We start from the raw sequence: 13,206 nt of genomic DNA on the forward strand, positions 1-13,206 counted from the left end.
TCTTTTTTCACAGTGAAGCTCTGTACAATGCTTTGGGCTAATGACCATTTAATGAAAAGTGGTGGTCACGTCGTTGAACTAACCAAAGACTTACTATTTGGTTGTAATATGATGTTGGGTAATTTGTCTTACGATTTTTGTTTAGTCCCAGCTGTGTGTGAGATCCCGTTTTCTATGTTCGATCCTCCATACATTGTGGTTCACCTTTATTTTGATTTTAGAAGTGAGAGTATATGACTTGTTCCTTTAACCACTTAGTTACTTGTTACACTTTCTAATAAAGTCTACTTTTGTAACTCTGAATCTAATTCAGTGGCCTTAGTTAATTATGAGATATGATAAAGAGGGGTTCTGTCGTTTTCTTCCTCAGCCGAGCAGGTGTACCAGTAAAAACTTCGTGATGTAAGTACTTCGTCTTTTAGAAGACACTAACATAATAAACATTCGTGGTCAGTTGGTTACAACCTTCATTTGTTGAAGAAGTTGACCTGGCGCCAGCAGGGCATTTTGCTCCTCAAGGAGCTGTAATGTTATCCATTTATACCACCCTAGCCTTAACAGCAAGTTTCGAGAAGGATCCCAATGAAGGAAAAACGATTTAGGCCCATTTTGTGAAGAACTCATTATACCTCTGAAGTCCTGGTCTGGGAATGAAGTAACTGCTTGTTAGTGAGTGAGGGTTGGGTGGTGGGTGCTGCAACCAAGGTTGGGAAGGGCGTGGGATGGTAATTAAGCTTATCCCGAAACACTTTCAAACAGAATGAATATGAAGACACCGGCAAATCACTCTACCTTGGGAATATCTTATAGCTAATCATGTAAATATTCGAAGCCCATTGACCCTTAGTTCAACCTTTGGGTTACCTATCAAATTACTAAAGGATTTCTCATTACGTGGGCTACGACTTACTATTTTTGAACGTATGAATTCACAACCACGAAAGAAATGTCTTCCTATTAATGAGAAGCCCAAGATTAGATGTAAAGCCCTACTTTCATAAACGAGCAACTCCTTGGCGTGGGTGGTTTACGACAGTTTCATCTCTACGTGGACGACATAGCCCTCCTGGGAGCCAGGAAAGATTTTCAGGGGCCTAAGGAACGAAATGTTCCTATTCAGATTGGTATACAGTACTTGAATTGCCTTCTTATCGAGATTGGGAGATCTACGTTTAACTGTTGCCGATGCTACAGCTAAACATTCTGTCTGCTTTATTTACTCGCAAGAAGACATAAATACCTCAGGAGGACCAAGAGAACTCGAGCGACGACCGTAAAAAGGATGAGAGACTCTGGGTTTTTACAAGTTACTTGAGCACTATGGTAAAACATGATGCGCTTCGCGTTTCATCGTTGTTTTCGACAATTATTGGTCAGCATTGGTTAAATAATAAGTCACTGGTTTCTTCTCCATTAAATTTCACTTATTATATTAACTCTCGGTTAAATTTTAGTTAATAATTTCATTTAACCACATTTTTATACAAATAATCCATTTATATTCTGTACCTTTTGCAACAAGAAAAAAATAAAAATAATGGACAACAAATCCGTTACTTCTTGTGCAACAAAATGATAGCGTCAACTCATTAAGTGCCAGAAGTTCCAGAAAAGCAAAGAGAAATTTCAGCGCGAATCTCAGAAGTCCATTTCTTCTCACACATCTGACGACGTTAATACTTTGCTCTCGTTCCTTTGTCAAATCGAGACGTTCCAAGGCATTATTGTTCTGCCTACAAAAGCCGTCGTTTCACGCTTCTCTTGAATTCCTGTTTTTTTTTTCTTTCTCCTTTATTTCTTTCTTTTTTCTTTTAGGAAGTTTCTTTGTGGTTTGTTCTGCCTTTGACTTGATGCAAAGGTTCCCTCACGGCTATTCATAATTCTCTTTCAGATTCAGGTTATGATTCGTGTAGTGTTTTCATTCTACTCGTTGCTGTTTTTCTTTTCGACAATTTCTTCTTTTCTGCTTTTTTTCTTAATGTTTCTCTCGCTTTTTTTTTTTAGTCACTCTCCTTCCTTGCAGTTTTCTGCGGCCCTGCTCAATTAAAATATTTGTAGCATACAAGAAATTTTGCTTATCGGTCTGAACATCAGCCATTACGTACTAAATACTATAAAGGCAATATCATCACGCCGCTTTCTAGCGATCACATTTGAGGTTAAAGATTTTCGCAAAATCAAAAGATGGAAAATAGTTACATTAGATTTATATTCTATTATCCGTAACCGACTTAAAAATTATGACACTGCTGAAAGAGACTAAATTGTTTGTAGGTGTCCGTGATTTAAAGTGGAAAAAAAAAACAATATAAACAGTATAGTGGGATAGGTGATAACTATTGCTCTTCGCAGTAGCACCTGATCTGTGCTCTTTTTAGCTTCAGCTCTTTTATCAGTAATTTATATTCATGACGTTTACGAATTATAACAGCACAAACCACAACCCTACGAACTTGACAAACTTGTCTCAGCAGAATGAACTGACACAAGAGAAAGACAAGACAGAAGAAGAGAAAACCTAAATAAGGAGACGATTAATGATGCAACAAACAAATTATCATCTCTTGGTAAATGATTAGATGAATACGACCAAACTTAAAAAATGAAACTATACGAAGAAAATAGATATGTTGCCTATACAAAGAAACACTTTGGAATTTTTTTAATGCTAAGTCCAAAGGGTTATCTATAAAGAGACCATTAACACTTTGTCTTTCTCATGCTTACCAATGAGATTAAATTTTTATAAATGAAGCGATGGAAAATTCACAGTTAATCAACATTATTGTCTATTTTCCATAATCGACTAAAAACTACAACAGTTGCTGAAAGGGACAGAAGTGTTTTAAAGGGGACAAGAAAAATTCAGATTTGCCAGAACAGCACTGAACAGATTTAAATTTTTTACACGCGCAAATATTAAATCACTAAATCATTACCCAGAGACAGGTCTATATTGATACGGCCTCATGGCGCTGACTGGTAGGAAGCTGTGCGTAAACAATGAGATTACCATGCCTTAACAAACTATTGACTCTCTCTCTCTCTCTCTCTCTCTCTCTCTCTCTAGTGCCAACGCGACGGCATGGAATGGAGTATAAACCAAAGACCAACTGGGACCTATGAGGATATTGAGAGTACAAAGGACAGGAAGAAAACCTCGCAGTTGCACTATGAAATAATCAATACGAGAAGGTGGATAGCAAAATGGAAGGAAGATCATATGAATACAGCTTCAGTAAAAGGAATGAAAGAGGTTGCAGTTAGGGGCCGAAGGGTTGCTATAAAGAACTTCTTTTGTCCATTTCAGGGACCGCGAGTTATCGTTTTTCTCAAATATCTCTCAAACTTATTAACTGATCGAATTGGTTCTTTGACTTAACGTACGAGACACCTCCCGCTAATTTTTGGAAATAGATTGCATTGTCAAATGGTGTTAGTTAAGGTGTTTACTCTTGTCTTTTCAAGGTAAAGTCGCATGAATCAGCAGGGCTAATCTACAGACAGAATCGAACATCCTCTATCTCCCATCCCTTCCCCGTCTCTCTCACGCTTTCTTTATCGCTCTTCTTTTATCTCTCCCCCCTCGCCCAACTAAATATCTCTGTAATTTGCAATATGCAATAAAATACCGTCTTCCATGATATTTGTCAAATCCAGCAGGTAATTGGAGAGTTCATAATGTAAAGGATAGCGAGGTTTGACGTGACGACCAGAATAATGGTTAATTTTTCTCGTTTTCTGTTAATAGTAACTTTGGCTTGTCAGGTCATACCGTATAATAAGGGCTTGTCTGTCAGCTGCCGCTTATACCAAATGGAGAAAGCTGACAATAAATTAAGGATTAACGTCAATAGGTAAGTGAATCTTCATAACACACAAGCACACATAAAAAACATATTGGTCAATTAATGTATCTATCTCTCTATCATGTCTATTACATTGTCTCTATCTCACCCTTGAAGTATATATATATATATATATATATATATATATATATATATATATATATATATAGATATATATATATAGATATATATATTTTAATTTATATATATATAATATATTTCATATATATTATATATATATATATATATATATATATATATATATTATTGTTTCTAAATTATAAAAATCACGAAGCTTGAATAGCATAAAATATTCATATAAATAAATAAAACAGTAGCTACTCTATGATTCTCCACTACCCCTATAAAAGATCTCTCTGTTCCTTCCAAAAAGACTGCCTTTGTCCATTTCATTCTACAGGTGACCTGAACGCCTCAGAATTAAGCCAGCTGTCCCAACAGAGTGTGAGCCACATGGAATTTGAAAAGCCACAAGGCGGCAACGGAACAGCTGTTGCTACCTACCGGATAGATCCGAAGTAGAACTAGGGCCGAGACAATAAGAAAGGTCACAGACGAAAGAACGGCTTAGACCTCGACTCCCCATCTTTAACCACGATGGTCCCGCTTGAGCAGAATGTCTCCTTGAGATTGCTCCACGTGTTCATTGACTCTCTCTATGGTGTTTTCCCCCTATCAACGCCACCATTGAAGACGGACGAACCCAGGCTACCAGGTAAAGTGCAAAGTTAATGGTTCAAGGCAGTCCATCACTTACATTTCTACTGCTGTGTTTATTTTCAATTTCATTGCTACAAGCAACTTAGGGTCCTTAGTCGCCCCCCCCCCCCCCCCCCCACAATACTTCCGTCATTGTACCACATAAGTGCTCCCCCCTTTCGTTCTGTGATGCTGTACAGTTCCTCCTATAGTACTAACTGAATTAGTAGTTCCTGTTATGAATAGTGTTGCTATTCACCACTGGGACATAAAGTAAAATGTTTTCGTGTAAGCCTTTATCCTACACCCCTGTGATTATTCTCTAGCCTAACTCCAGCAATAGGGATTGTGTTTAGTTTTGTCGTTGCAGTCCCTGATCCCCGCCACGTTTTTAGCCAGCGTATTTATGACTTAATGCAATCTACTTGCAGATGCCGTACTATGTGCCTCGTTTTGGGAAGTGGAATCTTGTGAACGTGTGACTCAGGGATTCACCATATGGATTCATCATATCTCCACTGTTTTATTTCCACCGGGACCTACTATTCCGGTCCTCCATACCAGTCTACAGCAGTGAGCCAATCTTGCTACCTTAATTTTCTTAGAGCAGTGAAATATATGTACTCACGCTAAACCTCTAAGTTTACCTAATTTCCTTCACTCTGAAGCCAGCCCTAAGCCGTAATCTTCTAAATTTTTCATTTGTGTTATGGTTTCTTCAGTAATTTTTTTTTTCTTTGATAAATGCACGTCTCACCATTATCCAATCAATAATTGCTACACTAGTTTTAGTAATGATATATTTATCTATGCAAAATATATATTTATAAAATAAATAATTGTGACATTCGCTAATTTTTTTATAATTGCTTAACAGACTACTAAGAATCTTATCTTTTTTCATTTTGACAGCATGCTTGTGTATGTGTTCTGCATACACAGGCCATGTGATCGCGTTACAGAGGTCATGGGAATTACGAGACGAGCAATGTTAATTATATAATGGGTTGTAGATCAAATTGTCTTATTTGATTTTGGTTAACTTATCTTATCTGCTTGTAGTCAACACATCGATACGAGGGTTAAGGGATTTAAGAGATCGTGATAATAGGTACATTATTCTGGGTAAACAGGTTGAAGGTCATATGCTCCTTAGCCTACTCCCATTTTTATATGTAAAACTTAAGAAAATACATTAACAATAGGTGAAGGAAAAGGGAGGGAGGGAGGGAGGGAGGGAGGTAAGGAGAGATGGGATGGGGATAAAGGACGTTCGATTACGTAGGTTGGCGATGCTTGGCAACACCTTGTAAGTCAAGTGTAAAACGTCTCAACTAACACCATTTGACGAGGTACTACATTACCAAAAATCAGAGGTGTCTTGTTCACTGTGTCAAAGTATCATTTGGATCAAACAATAACTTTGAAGGATATTTGAGAAAAATGATAACTCGCAGTCCCTTAAATGGCCAGTATTAATGCCTACAGTGCACCCCGTGATGTTCCCTGACGGCACTAGCCCCCCTACGGGACCACGTGCGACAGTAACTAGCTCAGAATTATGGTCAGGAAATGTATTGTCTTACGGTCAAGGGAATGTTGACCTTTCTTGCATGCGGCTGCATCATTCAGCGATACAAGGGTAAGGGAGCATAATTTCTTACATATTCGCTTTAATATTACTAGCAATTGCCACCGCATAAAATGGGCTTTCTAATTTATTCCCAGTAATTTATTGTGCTGATGGTGATTATTCATTTACGACAAATAATAGAAAGATACCCGAGAAAACATTTTCATTTACTAAATGTCTATATTACTCTACTAACTTGAAAGAGTTTTATCATAGTAAAAATCTACTCTTAACCCATGATATCTCTGGTAGCACATAATTACCACCTTATGAAGGTGTTAATTATTCTTTGTAAGACCGCAGTACATTATTTCTCATGAAATATGACATTATCGGTGGTATTGATCATGACGGTGTTCCTTCCTTGGGGTGAGAATTCAGGATTTCATGTTACTTTCTATAGTTTATTTTGGCTTCTTTTTTTTCTTCCAGAATTAGAATATAAGAGTTAGTAGGTCAAAAGTGTAACAAGAAGAAAACCTCTCAGTTGCACTTTGAGAGGGTGGAGAGTAAGATTTCCAGAAGCAGGAGAATATGAAAGGAGGTATAGTAAAAGAAATGAAAGGGGTGGCAGCTTGGGACCGAAGAGCTCTTATACAGCCATTTATTTCATTTTCAACGAACACGCTACGAACTGACGACCGCGTTGAAGAGAGAGAGAGAGAGAGAGAGAGAGAGAAGAGAGAGAGAGAGAGAGAGAGGCTAGCAACTGGCCTTCCAGAAACAAGTAGGGAGACTAGTAATGCAATACGCCGGTCGAGTGATGCAAATTAGTTTAGTGTCCCCCTACCATGCACGTACAGCTTTATTAGGGGGGCCGGCGGGGGGGGGGGGGGGGCGTGCGGGGGGAACGCGCTATTTCATTTGGGCAGTTTGCTGGGCTCAAATGGCTCTCCGTTGATTTCCCAAAGTTCGAAAAAAATGAACACACACACATACCTACAATCGACTATCTGATGAATTATTTACTGTTCTGGATTGGTTTTCAGAAAAAAAAAAACGAAATTTACTGCCCCGTTTATCCTCAAGCGGTCTTGTTGGCGAATAAACCACTTTCCATGCTTACACAGAAATTTCATCTGCTGATAGTCAACACTGCGCCACTTACCTGTGTCTTTCGTATAGGCCTTTTCATTCCCGCACAACCTTTATCTTATTTGCCTAATATTCTCTCGGACTACCTCTAACCATTTAAAGGTCCTCCGATCAATCTTTTATTCATGCTTAATGTTTCCCATACTTCCGCACATTAAACTTTTAACCTTCGCCTGTCAATCGCACACAACATCCAAACTTCACTTCCATATAGGAGACTTGCAAGTCCCTCCACGTACTTCCTGTATCTTGCTTCCACTAACGATCTTCTCCTTCAGTACTTTTGTAGAGATCCTGCTATCTCCCTTGCTCCACTTGCTCTTCAATTCACAACAATTCTCTTCCTCTACCATCATCTGTTAAAGTTACTCCCAGACACCAGCTCGAGCTAACCAGGTATATTTTTCTATCATTTACACTAACATTACTTTTTCCACACTCTCCTAGTTTCCTTTCACCTCCAGATATAGACATACAATACTCTAATTACATATCTAGCGACAAAAGCGTCATGCAATTTAACCTTATATTGCCGAAATAAACGACATTTCTATGCCACATCAATCTTACCTTATAATTATGTGACATTTACTTAGTTTCGATTTGAGTTCCTTGGCGTTATTATTGTGTTAGTATTCTTCCTTTTTAAAATGAACATATTCATCGGCTGACAAGATGGACTTTGAATCCATACACCAGCATCGCCATTTCCTCTGACATACAAACGAACAGAATTAAAAACTTGCAACGGAAAAATGATGGCGGAGAGAGGAACACCCAAGACAAAATAACAGATGAAGAAAAGGGAGGCTGCTGGAAACTACGGGGCGTCCTTTACCCTCATGGGAGACAGACATCCCACTGAGAGAGAGAGAGAGAGAGAGAGAGAGAAATTGTTTCCATCTCTGGAATACAACGGGTTGGGTTCTCAGCCAACTTTTAGCGTCGGATATTTTACCGGGCAGATGTGGATTCCCTTGGGATGGAGAATGGGGGGAGGGATGTAATGCTATTGTAAGCCAGCATCCATCCGTACGTAAAGCGTGCGTTGCTTGTTTTGTATGCGTGAGCGTCATTTGTTCTGTCTCAAAGAAGTAAACAGAAAGCTTTATTTTTCCATGAAACTTACACACTAACATGAACTTCGTGGTCACCCCTACACATACGTACATGACAGACCTACAGGAAATGAAACAGAAGTCATCATGTTTTCCTTTTATGCTGACTTAAAGAAACACCTGCACAGATGATTGTCCCATACGAAGGTTCACATACCTATGCATAAGGCTTATCAGTAGTGAATTAATCACACCCCCGGTTTGCTTCCATAATGGAGAGTTGGCTAAACAATTCCTACACACATCTTAACTTTGCTCCCAAACAAATTCTACGCTTAAATATTTTGCAGAAATCCCACTGCAAAATGGAATGATCTACTTTCTTTTCCTTTTCACATAATTGTGATGTGAAACAACAATTGCTATTCATGTTTTTTGTTACTCGAATGCCTCATATTTTACTGAGTAAAATTTCAAACTAGGATGTCTTAGTCTCAGACTTTCGAATTCTCTTGTTTTCTTTGATTTCCAAACTCATTGGCTGCTTTTAAGAACTAGGTTTATAATTATTAAGACGATAAGGTTTCTACTTTTAGTTTTTCGCAGCCACCCACCGATATTGTCTTTGCGAGCTTTGGTCTTCCCGGTGTCCATATCATAAAGAAACAGATTTCAGTTCAAGCCTTTCCTGCAGCATTCATCTACGAATGTTCATTCTTCATGTTCCGTTCTCAAGGAACAGGTCTGAAGGCTATGGACTTACCCAACTATTAAGCTTTCACAGAACAGATTGCTTATATGCGAATAAACGAAAGATAAAGAATAGAAAAGTACAGAAAAAGTGATAAAAAAATAGCCACTTCAAAAACTGGTCTGCAACTGCTACCAAACTGTGACAAAATTTTTCTTCCTTACCTTTTCTGCACAGTTATCAAATATTTGTTATTCGCAGCAAGGTCTTCAAAGCCCCCAAAATTCTAATAATGTATCCTTTTCCTCATTCTGTCACATAACCACCTTTGATTATGAAGTTCTTCATGACCTTCTCGTCCATGAAAAATTCAACTCGACTCTTATCCTTGATCATTACCTGTGAGTGTTCTCTTCTTCCTTGTAATTACAAAATTTCTGAAGTTATCCTTGTTATCTATAAGGTGTGATTTTTATGCTCCCACTCATAGCTACTCATGTTTCACCAAACCTGAAGATACCTTTGTTTTCTGGAAATGTTCTGGTCCAGGCGGTTACGCACTCCTTGGGTAACCCCATTTGTTCACACACTCTAATAATCAATCCTTACTGCCTACGTCTGATCCAGGTACATTGCTTCCGCAATTCGACCCCTGTCTTTTACTTTCACTGCTTCTAGAATTAAAAATTGCAATTGTTTAAATTAACTACTGCCATTGTTTAAATTCCGATCCCTATGGAATATGTATACAGATCACCACAGAGTTTAAGACATTCCAAAATTATCCATCCTTATTGTTTTTGTCTCTGATCCAGTGTTCTACACTTTGAAAATGACCCTGTCCTTTCATCGTCCCTAATATTCAAATATTGCTTAACTTCTGAACTACGAAGTACATCACTACAGACTGCCATTGCTTTTCATACATTCAGATGTCACCCACGAGCCTTACTGTTCCCGTCTCTAAATCTATTACTGCCTTCCTTTCAATGTGTCTGGAATTAACCATACTTACTAAGTTCTGATCCATATAGATTAGTACTACCAACCACTACACTAAGTTTCAAACATTCTATATTACCCTTTGTTAAAGACCAAGCCCGATACAAATGGCTCCATATTTACTTCTTTCTGTTCTTTCAATGCTTCTGCTGTTATCTATCGTTATTTTCGATGTTCTAATCCACTACCCTCTATCTAGGTCCACCCCTCTTCTGTTTTTGTTACTTCTGATCCGTAAGGTACTAGCCGGTATTAATGCATCACTTCAAACCCTTTTCTGTTATTCCTACTCACTCTACAACTTCTGATTAGTACGGCGCCACACTTCCGCCAGTTACAACACTTTCAATATTCTACCAGTTATCCAGCTTCATCGTTCAAAAAGCCTTTGCACTCCCAGATACCTGCCCCCTTGTCATTTCAATGAAACTTGTGTTACCAATCATCTTGTCCAAATTTGAATTCATAAGGTACTACACTACCCTGTAAAATATATTGATCAGACTTTTCACACCTGAGGCAGTGCAATCTCTGCTACTACCTTTTGGTTTTACTCGTTTGGCACTGATGTGACCCAAATTCACTGCCCACCTGACCAATAGGAAACCACACTACCGACAACTGAATGCTTGTTTCAAACGTTGCCGTGTTATCCTTCTTCAATGTTGAATTCTGCAACCCTGTCATTTCAAACCTAACGTTGGCCATGCTGACTGTCCAAGTCTGTGATCCACAAGGCTTCACACGCAAGTCTTAATTAATCCTCGTGACAGCGCATCTCCCATTCAACTATTCTATTTCCTTAAAATCTGGGGAAAATGATGAATATGATTCTACTCATCCTGAAAACGATTACTGCTGATGTCCATAGTTTCATTTCAAAATTAAGATATTAACTGTATTAACTTTGGAACGAGGTCTCTATAAGACAAACATGTTTTAATGACAGCAAAAAAAAAAAAAACTGTTAAATACATAGTGAAATTAAACAAGAAATAAAAAAAAAGTGGAAAACCTACCAATAACCACCTTACCAAAATAATAGAAAATATAGGAATTTTCGTCCCCATTCTCCTTTCTCCAAAATAAAATGAGAATGGGGACGAAAATTCTTTTTTTTTCTTTTTTTTTTTTGTAATAGAATTCCTAAGCATCTTCGGCTACGATGACCTGAAGGCCTTCGCAAACACTCAATCAGAGCAAAGAGGATCACACGCTGAGAGCTGGGAACAGCCCCAGCTAAAGACATAAAAGGTTTTCTCATATCACTATTTTATTTCTCTCTCTCACATCCACACACTTTCAGATTAAAGCTCTCTCTCCCCCAACCCCCCTTCTTTCACACTCACGCACATAACATGTTTTGTTTCTCTTTTCTCTCTCTCTCTCATACACATCCACACACACTTTCAAATTAAGCTCTCGCTCTCTCTCTCTCCTTTCTTTCTTACCGACGCACGTAATATGTTTTTGTTTTATCTCTCTCTCTCTTTCTCTCATACACATGCATACACAAACAGATAAAGCTCTCTCTCTCACCCACGCACACCATTACTTTTTCTTTTCTTTCCCTCTCTCACTCACACAAACTGTCATTGTATCTCATGGACACACAAGTGGTCTCTCTCACAAGTGTTGTTGTCTCTCCTTGTCTGATTCTGAATCTTAAATAATTTTAATTCTACTCTTTCCTTTCTCTCTCGTTCTCCATCTGGAGCCGTTCACATATATTCGACAATTTGCCATAGCTTTCAAAAAATTTTTTTTAATCGCTCTCTTTCGGAAAACTGTAAAATATTTTCTAATATTCTCCTGTTTCCTTTTCTCTCCACTGCACATAATAATTTAGATATGAATAATTGCCACGAATGTCAGACTTGCACAACGTAATAACGTTAATATAGAATTATCATTTATCTAATCAACATCTGAAGTGGCTCATTTGGGTACAAACTAACTTTTATGAAAGTTATATATATATATATATATATATATATATATATATATATATATACATATATATATATATGTATATATATATATGTATATATATATATACATATACATTATATATATATATATATATATATATAATATATATATATATATATCTCAACTATTGGCATGTTTTCTGTGATTTGAAACAGTTTCCATAACTGCAATGGCAGTTTGTTGGTTCATCATGTTTTTATAATTTTAAATTTGTTTGATTGATTGCTCACATTTCCTGTAATATTCCGTTGTCCAGTAACTGGTTCCGTTATGCTTTGCGAATTTGCCTTGAATAATGATCAGCAATGTGAGGCAGTTGCAATGAAGAGTTCAAAGAGATACACGTATGATTAACTCCTAAAATCCTTCTCCAACCACGTGAGACCTGGGAAAGCAAGGCAATGGGTACTGATGACTCAGTAGGCATACCTTTATATTTTTCTAAATCCCCTAATCTCCAGCTCAAGGGGACAACGATGTTGTGTGCCAATGAAAATCTATCGAGGAATTAATCAGCAACTGAACCTGAAAACAATGTTGAGGAAAGTTCCTAGCGATACCACAGGGCTACCATGATCGAGGAGATGTTTTGATTCTACTCTAGTTTGTGCAGTGAACCGATTCAATGTGCGCTCCTTGTCTGCACCTGCATAAGCCTCCTGCCTATTTTAACCAATCGATCTCAGATCTTTTATTATCCTTATATACTTCTGCTTCTACATCCTTTAATCCTATACAATCCTATATACATCTCATTGAACGGTATTATTACATGCTCTTTTGAACTTTAAAACTTCTCCGAAAATTACTCCTGAAATCTTTCTTACCGGGAATACTAGGAATGCAGTCCTGCCTCATAAAAGGCCTTTTGGGAGTGACCCATCCTTTTTACAGTCTATATCAGAGGACCACCTGAATAAGGAAGTTCTGGGTCAGGAGAGAAGAAAATTCGGCCGGGGAGAGACGCTTCATGACGTTCGACTGAGAGCAGGCTCAAGGACAGACCTTGACTGCAGGAAAAGTCGATTGAGAAGGAGGGCAGGTATACCAAAGACTTGGGCAAGGGGGTAGAGGCATCAATCTAGAATGCTGAAAACTTGACATGGACTATTAAAAATAGACTTTATTATTCATAACAAGATGGCTGCTCTCCAGTCTGTGTACTGA

This window comes from Macrobrachium nipponense, chromosome 1 (genome assembly GCF_015104395.2).
Source record: "Macrobrachium nipponense isolate FS-2020 chromosome 1, ASM1510439v2, whole genome shotgun sequence".
In the NCBI taxonomy this organism is placed as follows: domain Eukaryota; kingdom Metazoa; phylum Arthropoda; class Malacostraca; order Decapoda; family Palaemonidae; genus Macrobrachium; species Macrobrachium nipponense.